At 41.3% G+C, this 15,057-nt stretch overlaps 1 protein-coding gene across 21 annotated transcripts in view; it reads left to right on the top strand.

The window, feature by feature from the left end:
• The window catches only part of TSNARE1 (t-SNARE domain containing 1), a 489,936-nt gene extending 479,995 nt beyond the window's left edge, over positions 1 to 9,941 (top strand). For all 21 annotated transcript variants that reach the window (XM_075024058.1, XM_075024043.1, XM_075024060.1 and 18 more), the window contains one exon: positions 8,853 to 9,941. The gene's annotated coding sequence lies outside the window, so the exon portion shown is untranslated. The remainder of the gene's footprint in view (positions 1 to 8,852) is intronic.
• Positions 9,942 to 15,057: the final 5,116 nt, after the last annotated feature.

Raw genomic sequence — 15,057 nt, 5'->3', positions numbered from 1 at the left:
CTTCATAGTTAAATAGTCTTTTTAAAAGAAAAAAAAAAAAGACAAAAAAAATCTGAGGTAGGTACGTACTGCATTTAAATATGCAGGGCTGCTGCACTGAAATATCCATCAGCGTATAAGACAGTAACACTGCTATGCAATGTGCACAGTCTCCTGTTGTGTTTTTCTGTCCTGACAGGTGAGCTTTTCAACTCTCATTTTCTCTAGTTCTGCACAAACCATGTTATCCTTCCACTAGTTACCTTTAAACAAAACATGGAACATACAGTTCCTGCTCCCTTAGCTGAAATAGTGGGAGTTTAATGCTAACCGTGTTGTGTGTCTTCTGTGGGCTTTTTTAGGGTTTATCAGCTCTATTTCCACTAACACATGAATGAGAATTTAAGGGTTTCTGTCACCTTTTATAGCTCTGATTTGCTTGCTCTGTAGTTAAATGCTGCTGCAAGGTGAAAGTCTGGTATTTCCCCATGGCTTTTGGCAGATTCTCAGGGACGGTGAAATAGTAATGAGATGCTGAATGGATACTGAGTGATTTGCACACTAGGCAGCCTTGGCTACATACGCTAGCGTTTAAGCATCCATTTCCTCGAAATTGTCTTTTCCTGCAACCAGATATATTTTAATCTGAGTCAGCGTTTTCCTTCCTGATAGTTAATCCAAGCTGAAAGTCAAATGCCAGTAATTCTGCCTGTTCCCAAGGGAACGTATGATTTGCCATGTTGGTGCAAACTGATGACTCGTCAGGTCTGCTGTGTAATCTCTATTAGTCTCCAGCACATGATGTCTTATCTGGCCAGTGGTTTTTGTCTCTCATTTTGGTGTTATCCTGAGTGCTTCCCAGAATAATTCAGCATATTCATAAAGCGGATTTTCTCTCTCCTTCCTCCCTCCACACAACACGAGTTGCCAAATGTGAGTCTGGGAGCACCGTCTTTCTAGGGAAAGGTAGGCAGTGACTGCACGGACCAAAAAAGATGTGGCCTGTTTCAAGGCAAGTGAGACTCTAGTCACTTGTCCGTGAAGTTTGGGGACTGGAGGTGTGTACTGTCTGCCTCAAATGTTGACTTGCACCTGAGGACACAGGGGTTAAAGCATGTTAAAAAAAAAATAAAATAAAGGTGAATGTTCAGATTGCCTTGGAGCACTCTGAAGGTGAGGTAAGAGGGAGGAAAACAGGCCCTGTAAATGGTGGTGCCTCTATCTTTTAAGATAACATCTTCAAATTGCCTCCATTACTGTAGAAGTCTGATTAAAGAGGTGCGGTGGGAGCACTGTCCCTGCTGTTCTCTGCTAGCAGCTTTTACCTGACAACCATACCACTTGCAAAAGGATGAACAAAATCATTCACCTTTTTGTTCCAAGTGGCAACAGCAAGAAAAATCCTGTCCTGAAACGCCAGCAAATCTGGCACCTCTGTGCTATGCTCTCCTCTTCATCCTCCTCATGAGAAACAGGATTTCTCACTATTAACCTGTCTCCACTTCCAAAGGTCTCCAAATTGTTTTTTTTTAAATAAAGAGATAGATGCAAGAAAAAGGCTGCATCTCATAGCTGAGCAAAGTTAATGCGGCTTAAAGTGCAAAGTGACCTCATGGATGAAGAAAGACCAATGCTATTTTCTTGGTCATTCAGTGCCATCTGTTTAATGTCACTTAGATTTAGATCATGCATTGCTGGCAATTTTAACCTTTTTTTCCAAGGCAACAAGATGAAGTCATAACCCTTCTTCACCTTGAGCCTCACTCTTCCGCATTTCATTCTTCTGAAGAAGATGGTTCCAGATAAGTTTCTTTAGTTTGTTACTGGAATCTTATGACAGAAATCCCAAATGACAGGGATGTTTTTTTGAGAAGTAGGATAACAATGCTTCTACAAGAAAGGTAATATGAGGAGAAAATGAGTATGCATTTTTTGGAGGAAACATCTTCTGTGAGTTGTGACCTTAAGAAGAAGCAAGGCCTTATTTTTAAGTGGTTTTGGTTCCTTTTCTTGCCTGACTTGCTTTAGTATAAGTATGAAGGACTTCTTCCTTTAAGCTCACCTTGTTCAGAGAATGGAATTGCTTGTTTACTTATTTCCATATGTCTGCTTTGGACACATCTTCATTTTTCTTACCTTTTCACCATTTTCACCTTTTCACCAGTGCATTGCCATAGCACTGTGTGCCTGTATTGGTGGACCCTGGGCTTGAGCAACACTCATGGGTAGAACCCATATATAAGGTGGTGAAGCATCTGCAGTGAGGTCAGCGTTAATGGTCAAAAGCAGGAGGTATAAAGAAATGGTTGGAGGCTTTGAAGCTCTATGGACCAAAACAACTGGCCGGAGAGAAAGCTAGCAAAATATCATTGAGTCTTTGGTGAATTACATTAGCTTGTAAGTTTGTGCTTCAGGTTGCTCCTGGGGACTTCTGACAGAACTTCCTGAAAGAACTTGTCAGAACCCAATTTTTACATGTCACACAACCTCAGAATATGCATTCAGGGCTTATGTCAACTGTATGACTCAAATAATAAGAACTTAGTGAAGGCTGAAAAGGAACTGTGTCTTGGATTAAACATTGTCATGTTGAAGAACTATGTAATGACTTTTCAATCATACCCAACTCTGCCATACGGGAAAAAATGAGGTCAGTTCATTCATAAATAGGAGATTTCCCCCTTGTTTTAATGTGATAAGACAATGCTGCTGAGATTTGCTATTCACTTGCCATTTAATCAGAGTTCAGCTTGCGATGTTATTATCTGGTGTTGCACATATTCAACATCAGATAATTTTAACATCCTTATACACATAGTCCTTCTACTTCTATAGCAGCATTTCGTGTTAAGAGGTTGGGCAAAATTACTGCTTCCCCTCTTCCCATCTCATTCATTATGTGTCACCTCCCAGGCCCTGGACATTCCACCTTTGTGAAATGGGTTTTCTCATGATCCCCAAGTTCAGCTAGCAATATTCAGTTCTGGAATTTGTTATCACCTATTATATTTCTTGCCATAGTTATGTCATACTCTACAGTTTTGGCTCCTAGGTGCTGATTCTGATACTGCTACAGACCTTTTTTATAGGTCTGCTTGACCTTATCAGCTGCATGCTGCTTAAAAACTTTGCCATATACTATGACACCGATAGGGAATGCATTGCCAAGACCAATCTTTAGAGCTCAGACATAGAAATGCACAGGGGTAAATTCCTACTAGGCACATGCCAATCTTGTAGCATGAGATGGAAAACGGTTGGGATGTCTTTTAGTGTAGTGAATCCCAAGGAGCTGGCTTACAGAGACGACATCTTTCTCAAACCACCAAACGGTGCCTGTAATATGGGCTTGGGATTTGTTGTTGTTGGTTTTGTTTTGTTCCCAGTATCATCTCATTTCTTGATTCAGTTTTGCTTTAGGATCAACCCATACTATCCGTCAGATACACCTATGTACTTGCAGTGGTCCCTGAAAGATGCCCACGTACTTGCATTAACATTTGCCTCTGAAACTCCTATATTACCCATGATCTCCAGCTGCTAAATTAGAAGCTATTGATGTCAGGACTAGAAGTCCTCTATAATTCCAAAGTATCAGGATTACTACCAGGGCATATTTCTAAACTGAAAAAGAAATTATTTCAGTGAAGTTGAATCAAAGGTGGTTTCTGGGCCCCATTGATGCAGTTAAGAGAATATACAGAAGAAATAAATGACTAAGTGAACATGAAGCAATATTGCATGGGGAATAACATCACCCTGCTATCTCATTTTTTCTGACAGAAGACTCTTGGGTTATTAGGTCCATCCTACTTTAAGAAGCTGATGTTAAAATTCCAGTATAAGCAGAAATGGCCAGTGTGACTGAATAAGAACAGCAGCTTTTCTGCTGTGGGAAGCTGTGCACTAGAGAAATGTCTAATATTTCTATAATGAAATGTGGATATCATTTACTTCCCTAGAAAGTTAGTGGGAATGGCTATTTAAAAAGGAATAACTTTGATGAAAAAAACAGGCTTTACCGAACACAAAACCTCATCATCATATAGTACCTTTGAACAAAGGTCCAGATAAAGACTTAGGTCTGGAAGGTTTACAATGTCAGTAATGCAGTTCTCAGGCTAATCTGGTATCTTATTAGCTTCAGCTTCAAAGAGGCAGGAAACACCACAGATTTTCTTAGTATTGTATCTAATAAAGTAATTATATCAGGCCCAGGTTGAAACCATCATTAAGGTGATCAGAAAGGGAAGACATGGGTGCTCAGAGACCATTCCCCACCTCCACAGGTGTCACAACCTGGGCTGGACAGACTAGGGAGTCGTGTTGAGTTCAGAATTCCCTCGGGCTAAATTAAGGTGAAACGACACCAAATGATCAGTTAAACATTTTATTCATGGCAGAAGCAGCCTGAACTTGGGAGGCATAACAGTAGGTGGTGTGGTTTCTCACAACAGGAGTTGCCATGAAACTACCTCAGTAAATCATGTAACTGGTGGTAACCATACACATCAATTCAGGGCAGAAGGAAATCCCTCCCGTTGGGTCACAAGGTTCAGAGCAGACCCTCTTGCTTTCTAGACTCCTTCTCAGAGACGAGCCAGGGTTGGCTGGATCCACTCCTAGTCCCAGACTTGGTCAATGGTTTTGTGTCTTAAAGGGGTGAGATGTAGGGATTGTGGAAAAGGAAAGAGAAAGATTTCACCGGTCCTGGGTCCAGTGTTGGTCCAGTCAGCCAAGGGGTCCAGTTCCAGCGGCTGCACATGTGGGGCTTCAGTTTGTGTCCTTTTATCATCTTCTTGCTCTTCCTCTGGGCGGGCACTGGAACTCATTAGGCTAATTAGGTGTCATGGGTTGTTTGTGCTTTCAGAACCTTTGGGAAATAGGTCGGTGGGCTTGGGGGTCGTTTGAGGAGTAACTTCTCCTTCCCTTCAGACATGACCATTGGTTGATCTTTGGCCATACATGACGAGCTGCCCTGCTCAGACTATCAGAAGAGCACATCAGAACAAGGAGCTGTGCCCTGTTGCTGGTGTCCTGTGCTGATCAGCTTCTTTTCACCTCTGGTTCCTTGCTAGGCAGGGTTCATCTTTAAGCAAAACTTGCCCTGCCACAATGTTTGAATCATTAACCCTTTCCATCTCTCACAACAGGTGGAAGAGATTCAGTTCAAATGAGTTAAGTCATGAATTGCACCCCAACTGCAGAGGAAGGTTACCTGACGCAGGGGTAATTTTGATGTTGATGCTAAATGCTGGTGATCTGTTCAATCCTGAACACATAACCAAAGCATATCTACCACATTGTATTGGGTTTGCATGACAAGGTTTTGGTAGTGGGGGGCTACAGGGGTTGCTTCTGTAGCCAGAAACCCCTGAATTAAACAAAAATGGCAAAATTGAGATGAGGACCTAATATTTGAGGCTTTGTCCATCCATTTTTTTTTCAGTTCACAGTAAAGAGGTCTGTTAACCTGCACAGGAGAGTAATTTTAGCAGCTGATAGCAGCAGGGTCTTTTTTCATTTGCTCTTTCCTTTCTTGCCCTCTCTGTGCATGAAAAAACAAGATAAATATGCCTGTTTCCTTTCATTGACTATGAAGGTAATAGAAATGACTCACTGAAATTTGGACTGACAAAACCTCAAGTCACCCAGGTTTCTACTGGTAAAGTTCCCCAGATATAAAAAAAACAAAGATCTACCCCAACAAATTTTTTTTCTTTTTTTTTTCCTAGGGATTGTAGTTTAGTTCTCTATTTGTATAGTAGCTGACACAAGACTGTATAGTCGATGACTAGAACTGCTAAACTCAGCATAACTATTACTACAGCAAATAGTAAAAAACCCTCTTTAATCAAAACGTAAGAGTATGACAGAACTCAAACTCTTTTTCAGTAACTCAGAATAACTCATTTCTATCCTCAGCTAAACCAGAAACATATATTAAATCTGTTGGTTTGTTGGCCCAATATATCCTTTAGTTAGATTGTGTCTGGAGAATCTCTCCTGTTACACTCAAGAGACAAGTCTGTAGATTATCTATTTCTAATTTAAATGGCTTTTGCAATGTTGAATATTTTCCCTGCCTGCAAATCAAGATTCATAATCCCCAGTAGCGTGCAGAGCCTGCCAAGAGTAATGGCCTGTGCTGGTAGTGGGGTTTGCTTTCATGTCAAACATATGGTGCCCTTCATCCTAGTCCTCAGAGAAGAAGCCTGTCTAAGGTCCACAGGATCTGATTAGACTGCATTCGTTTCTCTCCTGTACACAGGCATGTGCGTGCCTACACATAAGCTCTCTCACTCACTCCACACACACACGCATATATATGTGCATACACATGCATACATGCGCACATCCACACGCTAATCATAAAGGAGCACGGCCAGCTTAGTTGAAGGCAGGCATCTGTTAGTGATTGATTTGAATTTGTCGTTTACTGATTGACTGCATTTGCGTCATGCGATCCTTTGCTTGGCATGAATGAGACCGCACTGAGGGTGGTGCTAAGAAATCCAGGCAACCAGTTGGCAGTTCTGTGATGCTAACACGCACACAGAATTTAGGCAAAGCGTTGCAAGCAGGTCAAGGGATGTGATCCTTCCCCTCTGCTCAGCACTAGTGTGCTGTGTCCGGTGCTGGGCTCCCCAGGACGAAAGGGAGACATGGAGATACTGGAGTGAGTCCAGCAAAGTGCCACAAAGATGATTAAGGGATGGGAGCATTTGACATGAGGAGAGGCTGTGAGAGGTGGGACTGCACTCCTGGGGAAGGGAAGGCTCAGGAGGATCTTATCCATCAGTATAAATACCTGATGGAGGGTACAAGGAAGATGGAACTAGGCTTTTCTCCGTGGTTTCCACTGACAGGACAAGAGGCAATGGACACAACCTGAAATATATGAAAATTTGTTTAAACATAAGAAAATGCTTTTTTTACTGTAAGAGTGGTGAAACAGGGAAACAGGTTGTCCAGAGAAGCTGTGGAGGCTCCAGCCTTGGAGCTATTCAAATCCAACTGGACACAGCCCTGATCACCCTGTTTCAGCTTACCCTGACCTGAGCTGGTGGTTGGACCAGATGATCTCCAGGCAGTGGACATATTGTTGACTGGCACCTCTAGAAATGTTCCTTCCTTTTCAGGTGGATTTCTTTTGACTTCACTTGCAGCCTTTCCTTTTTGAAAAAGATCATGAAATATTAAGTGAACAGGAAAGTGAGAATGATTCCAAAGTGTTATATGATTATATAAAGTGTTATAAGGTTATATGATCAGTGATTTCCATCCCCTTTCCAGAGCCTTTCCACTTGTCTGAGTAATTCTAGCGAATCCTTTTGTGATATTAGAAGGACTTCTACTACTGAATTGGTGCAGCTAAATTTAGGTGTCCACAGTGTACGTTTCTGCATCTGAGAGTTATCCTGAAGATCCCTTTGTAGTTAATGCTAGTCAATAACACTCAGTGAAATTTAGGTCATTCTGAAGCTGATGTCTTTATTCAAATGACCCCCACCCTAAAAATCTGTTGGCTGTATTGATTAGATCTGTAATTACTGTAATAGGAGCCTGGAGCCTGGGACTCATTACACTCAGATGGAGATACTTACACCTTAAATTAGCTGAGATGAGTGTCATCTTCAGAGGGATACCATTTCTCATTAAAGAAGAGTGTTTCTATTAGCTCTTTGTGGTGTTTACGTATATGCAAGGCAGGAACTGTCTTCTACGCTTTGTATACGCAGCACAGCACACAATGAACATCTGATGTCAAAAGATTATCTAAATAATATCTTATTATAAACAATTTTAATAATTGGCATAAATAACGATATGTACATGGTTTTGTATTTTATAGCTTTGGGGTAGGACGGTGTCTGATCTCTGGTCTATTTTGACACCTTGTTGGTTTACAATAAAGCATAATTAAAACAGAGTGTTTCTAAGGCTTTCACCTGTAGTAAAAAAAAAAAATAATTCTCAGTTATGGGTTCAATAATAATAGCAGACTATTTTTCCATCCCTTTCCTTTCCCCCGATAACAAATTTAACCAGATATTTTTGCATAGCATACATACAAACAATATTCACTAAGGAAGTAGAGGTAGGATAAACAAAAATGCTACAAAAGCCTGCTTATAGTTTTCATAGCAGTGTTTACTACAAACACACAGGCCTGCTTTGTGGGGTGGTGAGTGCAAAAATACAATTTGCCTAACCTCCAATGTCTCTACTGCTGATGTCTATCTTGGAGGTGCTATCTTGGTGCTGATGTCTGTCCTAAGAGGCTTCTCTTATAGTAATTGGAGAGTAACATGCACTTTCATAAAAAAATTGCCTCTTTATTAACATTAAGTAGTGTAAACATTTTATGTTGTAGAGATCTACACATGGTATGCTGAGTCCTTCCTATCAAGAGAAAGTGTCTACTGGCTTAGTTGTATGGAAAAAAAAAGAAAACAGACCAATACTTCTTCGATATATTCTCTTCCACAAAGTACATCAATGTCACACTCTGGCTTCAACACCTAGTCCACTTTTCAGGAAAGTGTATTTTTAAAACTAGATGCACCATCCTCCTGGTATGGAAACTGCTGGCATTGAAAAGAACACAAAATCTACTCTTTTGCTTTCTACAGTAGGCTACACACCTTATTTTCTTTATAAATTTGTTTTGTCTCCCCACTATTTCCACTTCCACAATTACCTTAGACTGGAATCAGTGAAAATACACTTTTCTGAGATGATGTCTACTTCATTGCTGACTATGCATTTTGGGACCACCTTGAGCAGCCACCCTTCCATCAGTAACAACTTTACATCAGCAAGTCTGTGGGAATCCTGTGAATACTTATCAGTTATTCTTGCTTTTGCAGAACCTGTGATCACCCTGTGAAGTGGAATGGATTCTCAAGGCATTTCACATTCAGGCCCTACATCAATGTCTGCTTTACTGATCACGTTGTATTAGAACTGCTATAGTCAACAAACACTAACTGTATGAAAGAAAAGCTAAGTTTTATACTATGTGTTAGTATAATTGTGAATATTTTTTCCTTTTTTTTTTTCTCTCCCCTTCATTGCCTTATGTTACAGATTTTAATTATGTCCCCTGTGTATCTGGGAAATGCTATTTCCTTACCTCCAGGTTTGGTATACAGTGTGTTCTAAGATACATAGCTGTTAATTCATCTTTATTGCTTGTGTTTTTAATGTGCTCCTAATCTCCAGTTCTGCTCATTTAAAACCATGAAAGTCAACATGTTTTGTCTGATTCTTTTTTGTTGTTGTTTTTGTACATTTAAAAAATAATCTAGCTCAGATTCTCATACTGTGCACTGCTGCTTTAGAATTTGCTCTGCCAGATCTGAGCTAAGCAATTTCACAGTTATGTGTGCCACTTACAAACACATCAATTAAATGCTTATTTGATCCCATTGTATGCATAGAACATCACTTTTTTTTTTTTATGAGAAATACTAGTGAAAGAGCAGGACAAATAAAGACATATTGTTACCAGGTTTTTTTTTAAAAAAGAAAAGACTTTTAATCTGTTAAAAAAATCAAGCAAGGCATCTCATGAAAAATGTCAAATTCTGCATTAGATTTCATTTCATAGGTTTCAATGCAAGCAGCATTTGGGATTTTGTTCCATTTTCACCCACAATATTTTCTGCTGAAAACATGATTGAAAATGCCATTTAAGTTCTTCTTTAAATGTGTTGTGTACTATAAATGCAGTTTTCCTCCAGTAAATAAAGCATTTCAAAAATGGTTTTAATTAAAATGTCATAGGAATTATTGAAGAGAATTTCATAAAATGATATGGTTTTTATTCTTCATGAAAAGTTGCATCTTTTGACAAAAATGTTTCTCACCAGAAAAAAAAAATCAACTGCCTCTATATGTTATGGATTTTTGGTTACTGTGAAGGTTTAGAAGACAATAACAAACATTAAACTAGATTCTCACCTGCACTGATTTCAATTACATGCTTCCTTTCCAAAAAGCTGACACAGTCTTCCGTCAGTAAAGGTTGAGCACAGAAAATGCTCAGAGAAATCTTGCAGCTGCTTAAGCTCATTCAGGGTCAAAACTGTAAAAGTTCTTAAATCAATGCAGTTAGGTTTAGCAAAGAAACAAAAGTCAGAGTTTCTAGTGGTTTTTCTCTAGATCTATCCTATAAAATCTACATAACTAGGTCATTATATGTAATATTAAATATTCATTAGTTGCTATTAAGAAAAGCTAATTAATAGACCGATACTCTTTTTTCCAACCAAGATTAGTACTGGCATGAAATTACAAATTATGATGCCTACTGCTTTACCTTGCTACAGAGAGTTTACTTCTGAAATAGAGCTCCCTACTTATATCCACTACAAACTGCAGACTGCCTCTATCAGCACATTTGGCAAATCCTATAGTGATGAAAATTATTTGCATGTAGTTAGTAAGAGCTGAAACAAACCCAGCTCACTGCTGATTGCAAGCAAATATTTTGAGAGCTTCGAGTTGCATTTGAACAAGGGATCCAGAACAAACAATCCTTGCCCTTTTGCTAATCCCATTCATTAGAAGCTCGGTGATTACCTCATTAGTATGATGCAGTGCAGAGACAGCCTGATGGAGCTTCCAATGAGCCAGCTTACACGGCAGATGCATTTGGCACCGATGACCCAGGTGAAGTACTTCTCTACTGAAACTATAGAGGCTGCCTGGCTTCGAGCAAGCACGAAATCTCTACACAACATAGACACACTCCGCCTATTGGGTATTATACACTTGGTTATAATAGCAAATGTTATTTTAAAAAAACACCATTCCATGACATTGCTATAAAACAATATTTTTATACTAAATCATAGAATCAGAGAATGGTTTGGGTTGGAAGGAACCTTCAAGGATCATTTAGTCCAACCCCCTTGCTATGGGCAGGGACATCTTTCACCAGATGAGGTTGTACAAAGCTCCATCCAACCTGACCTTGAACACTTCCAGTGATGGGACATCCACAACCTCTCTGGGCAACCTCTTCCAGTTTCTCACCACCCTCACTGTAAATAATTTATTCCTTATGTCCAATCTAAATCCTACCCTCTTTCATTCTGAAACTGCTGCCTCTTGTCCTGTCACTACAAGCCCTAGTAAAAAGCCTCTCCCTGTCTTTCTTATAAGCTCCCTTTATATATCGAAAGGCCAAAATAAGGTCTCCCTGGAGCCTTCTCCAGGCTGAACAACCCCAACTCTCTCAGCCTGTCCTCATAGGAGAGGTGTTCCAGCCCTCTTATTTTTGTGGCCTCCTCTGGACCTGCTCTAACACATCCATGTCTTTCTTGTGCTGGGGACCCCAGAACTATGTATTGGGTTTGCGTGGCAAGGTTTTGGTAGTAGAGAGGGCTACAGGGGTGGCTTCTGTGAGAAGCTGCTAGAAGCTTCCCCTGTGTCAGAGCCAATGCCAGCTGGCTCCATGACAGACCTGCCACTGGCCAAGACCTGAGCCAATCAACTTCAGTGGTAGCACCTCTGGGATAACATACTTAAGAAGGAGGGAAAAAAACCCCAAATTTCCCCATGGCAGCCAGAAGAGAGGAGTGAGATTATGTGAGAGAAACAGCCCTGCAGACCCCCAGGTCAGTGCAGAAGAAGGGGAGGAGATGCTCCAGGCACTGGAGCAGAGATTCCCCTGAAGCTCTGGGGAAGACCCTGGTGATGCAGGCTGTCCCCCTGCAGCCCAGGGAGGTCCACGGGGGAGCAGATCTCCACCTGCAGCCCGGGGAGGACCCCATGCTGAAGCAGGGGGATGCCCAAAGGAGGCTGTGACCCTGTGGGAAGCCCACGCTGGAGCAGGTTTGCTGGCAGGACTTGTGACCCTATGGGGGAATCCACACTGGAGCAGTCTGTGCCTGAAGGACTGCAGCCCATGGAAGGGACCCATGCTAGAGCGGTTTGTGAAGAACAGCAACCTGTGAGAAGGACCCACACTGAAGAAGTTAATGTAGGACTGTCACCCGTGGAAGGGACCCCACTCTGGAGCAGGGGAAGAATGTGAAGAGTCCCACCCATGAGGAGGAAGGAACAGCAGAGATAACATGTGTTGAACTGACCACAACCCTCATTCCCTGTCCCCCTGCGCTGCTGGGGGCAGGAGGGAGAGAAAATTGGGAGTCAAGTTAAGCCCAGGAAGAAGGGATGGGTGGGGGGAAGGTGTTTTAAAATTTAGTTTTTATTTTCTCATTATCCTACTCTGATAATAAATGAAACTGATTTATGCAAGTCAAGTCTGTTTTGCCTGTGATGGTAATTGGTGAGTGATCTCTCCCTGTCCTTATCTTGACCCACGAGCCTTTCATTGTATTTTCTCTCCCCTGTCCAGCTGAGGAGGGGAGTGATAGAGCGGCTTTGGTGGGCACCTGGCATCCAGCCAGGGTCAACCCACCACAAGCTGGATGTGGTATTCCACGTGGGTTCTCATGAAAGCAGAACATGAGAATCACCTCCCTTGACCTGCTGGCCATGCTTCTTCAGATGCAGCCCAGGAGATGATTGGCTTTCCGGGCTGCAAGTGCACATTGCCAGCTCATGACCGATTTTTCATCCACCAGTATTCCCAAGTCCTTGTCCACAAGGCTTCTCTCAATCCATTCATCACCCAGCCTATGCTGATACTGGTGATTGCCCTGACCAAGGTGGAGGACCTTGCCCTTGGCCTTGTTTAACTTCACAAGATTCACACTAGCCCACTCCTGAAGCCTGTCGAGGTCCCTCTGGATGGCATCCTTGCCCTCTAGTGTATCAACTGCACCACTCAGCTTTGTGTCATCCACAAACTTGCTGCAGGGTGCACTCAGTCCTACTATGTCATTGATACAGATATTAAACAGTACTGGGCCCAATACAGACCCCTGAGGGACACCAGTTGTTACTAACCTCCATTTGGACAATGATCCCTTGACCACAACATTAACTGCAACTGAAGATATGTTTTCTATTGCTTTACTCACTTCATGGACATATTTGCCTTCCCCTTCGTCATGGCAAATATATCTAACAATGCCATTAAACAGCTGTTTATGCTACTGATCCTTTGGATGAAAATACTGGCATAGTTTTTTTCTTCTTTACAACAGAGACACAGAGCTCAAAATTTTCCAACAGCAGGCAATTTCATTTGGGCAGATCCTGCAAGCCACCATGGGGTAAGGGGTTAATAAGAGAACAGGATCTGACAGAGGAAAATTCTAAAACCTATTTTCATGGGCATTATGAGGAGCTAGAGCATGCTGGGAACAGTGGAAGAAAAGTTAAAAAGATCCTGACAAAATAAATTAAAAAGAGGTACATCAGAAATATAGTGAGCTAAGTACCCTGTTCAATTATTAAGTTGTCAGGTCCTCTTACTCAGGAGTGGAATAGGAAGCAGTTTTTGTCTCTAGTGCCTTAAGGACAAGTGCGAACATGAGAAAACAAACCTATTTGGCATGTCTCCTGCTGTCACAGACAAGCCATTCAGGACCAGTGAAATTTCTCAGATCTGAGGTTTTTGCAAATGGGGACTGTTCCCCAAAGCTAGGTCTATAAAAGGATATAGGTGTCAAAACTGATAGTGGTGTACGTACCATCTACTGTTCAACAATTTTTTGACCTTTTAGCCCATTTTGCAATACATGTGAAAACTTTTACAGGGTATATAAATCTACAGTGCTGGGAAGATGGCTGCTTGAGCTAACCAGGAGGAAGTCCTGAGGATCATTCTATGTCTTAATCACCACAAAGTAGGACATAAAACAGTTCTACTGACTCATCTCAATCCTCCATATCACTTGGTATTCTGTCTCCAGCACTGACCATCAACAAGTACCTAGGGGACAGAAAAAGTACCTATGATCCTCTCTTCCTAATAACCTCTCAGTGTCCGTTCTTAATTTTTCCATTAAGAGGATTTCCTGATGATGGTGTGGCTTGCAAAGGAGTTTCAAAGGTCTACTACCAACTGAGAAACAAAACAAAACAGAACAAAATGAAACAAAAACCCCAGGGTTTTTTTGCATTGAATTTGACTCTTCATTTTCCTTCCATCAAAAGATGTGGTTAACAATCTGTCTCAATACACCCTTGCCATCTGATCATGATTTTGCAGCCTCTCTTATATATCCCCTAAGTTGTCTCTTTTCTGGTGTGAATAGTCTCAGATGACATGTCCTTTTCTTTTATACTTAGATAACCTGCCTAGTCTGCATGACTTACTCTTTCAGCTGGCTAAAGGGGTATCCTAAACAATAGCTTTAGATTATACGCCTGACTTCTAGACAGCCACAGCTAGCAGAAGGGAGTTAAGTCTTTTATCTAAGCTGTTTTGTGCTGGCAAGGCACCTCTTATCTCCTGTGCATGGTACGTTTTGATCCAAAGTCAGCTGAAGTTATTGGACATATCATTGTATATTGCTGTTCACCAATTCTGATCATTCCTTAGGCAAATGCCAGAGAAAGCACCAAAATTGAAACGGCAGTGACTGGCACATTTCTCCACTTTAGCATTTCACGCCTCTAAGAGCATATGGAGTGAAAGTGAAGAATGATGGGGCAGGTCAACAGATCACTCTCTAACAACTTATTAATCTACAGTTCTGTCGGTCTAAGGGGCCTTGAAATCCTGAAAATGGCTGCAATTCATCCATTTAGTTTAAGTGCATTAACCCACATAATTAGGTGCAGCCTCTTTCAAAGCAGCAGCCCAGAGCATATTAATGATCCCTCACATGGAGTCTGAACCGTGTCTCTCGTGTTCACTCATTATAGGCTTTCACACTGTGGAACTGAGTTGAACCTAATTAGACCACAAAGAAATATGCTTATAATTGGTCTGGAGCAGCTTAGTAAAATGTAATAAGGTAGTTTAATTGGCTTCTTCTTTGTATTACTGATTCTAGAATTTATCCTTTGCTTTGGACAGTGGACCAACTCCATCTCACCTTGCCATGGAAAGCAGGTGAATAAAACATATGCGTGGTAATTTGGTTGATGATTATACACAGTAATGGCAGAAATGGATGAGTTTCACAATAAAAGTCAGAAATTCCT

This window comes from Buteo buteo, chromosome 3 (genome assembly GCF_964188355.1).
Source record: "Buteo buteo chromosome 3, bButBut1.hap1.1, whole genome shotgun sequence".
Taxonomy (NCBI): Eukaryota; Metazoa; Chordata; class Aves; order Accipitriformes; family Accipitridae; genus Buteo; species Buteo buteo.
This window is presented reverse-complemented; position numbering and strand designations above follow the sequence as displayed.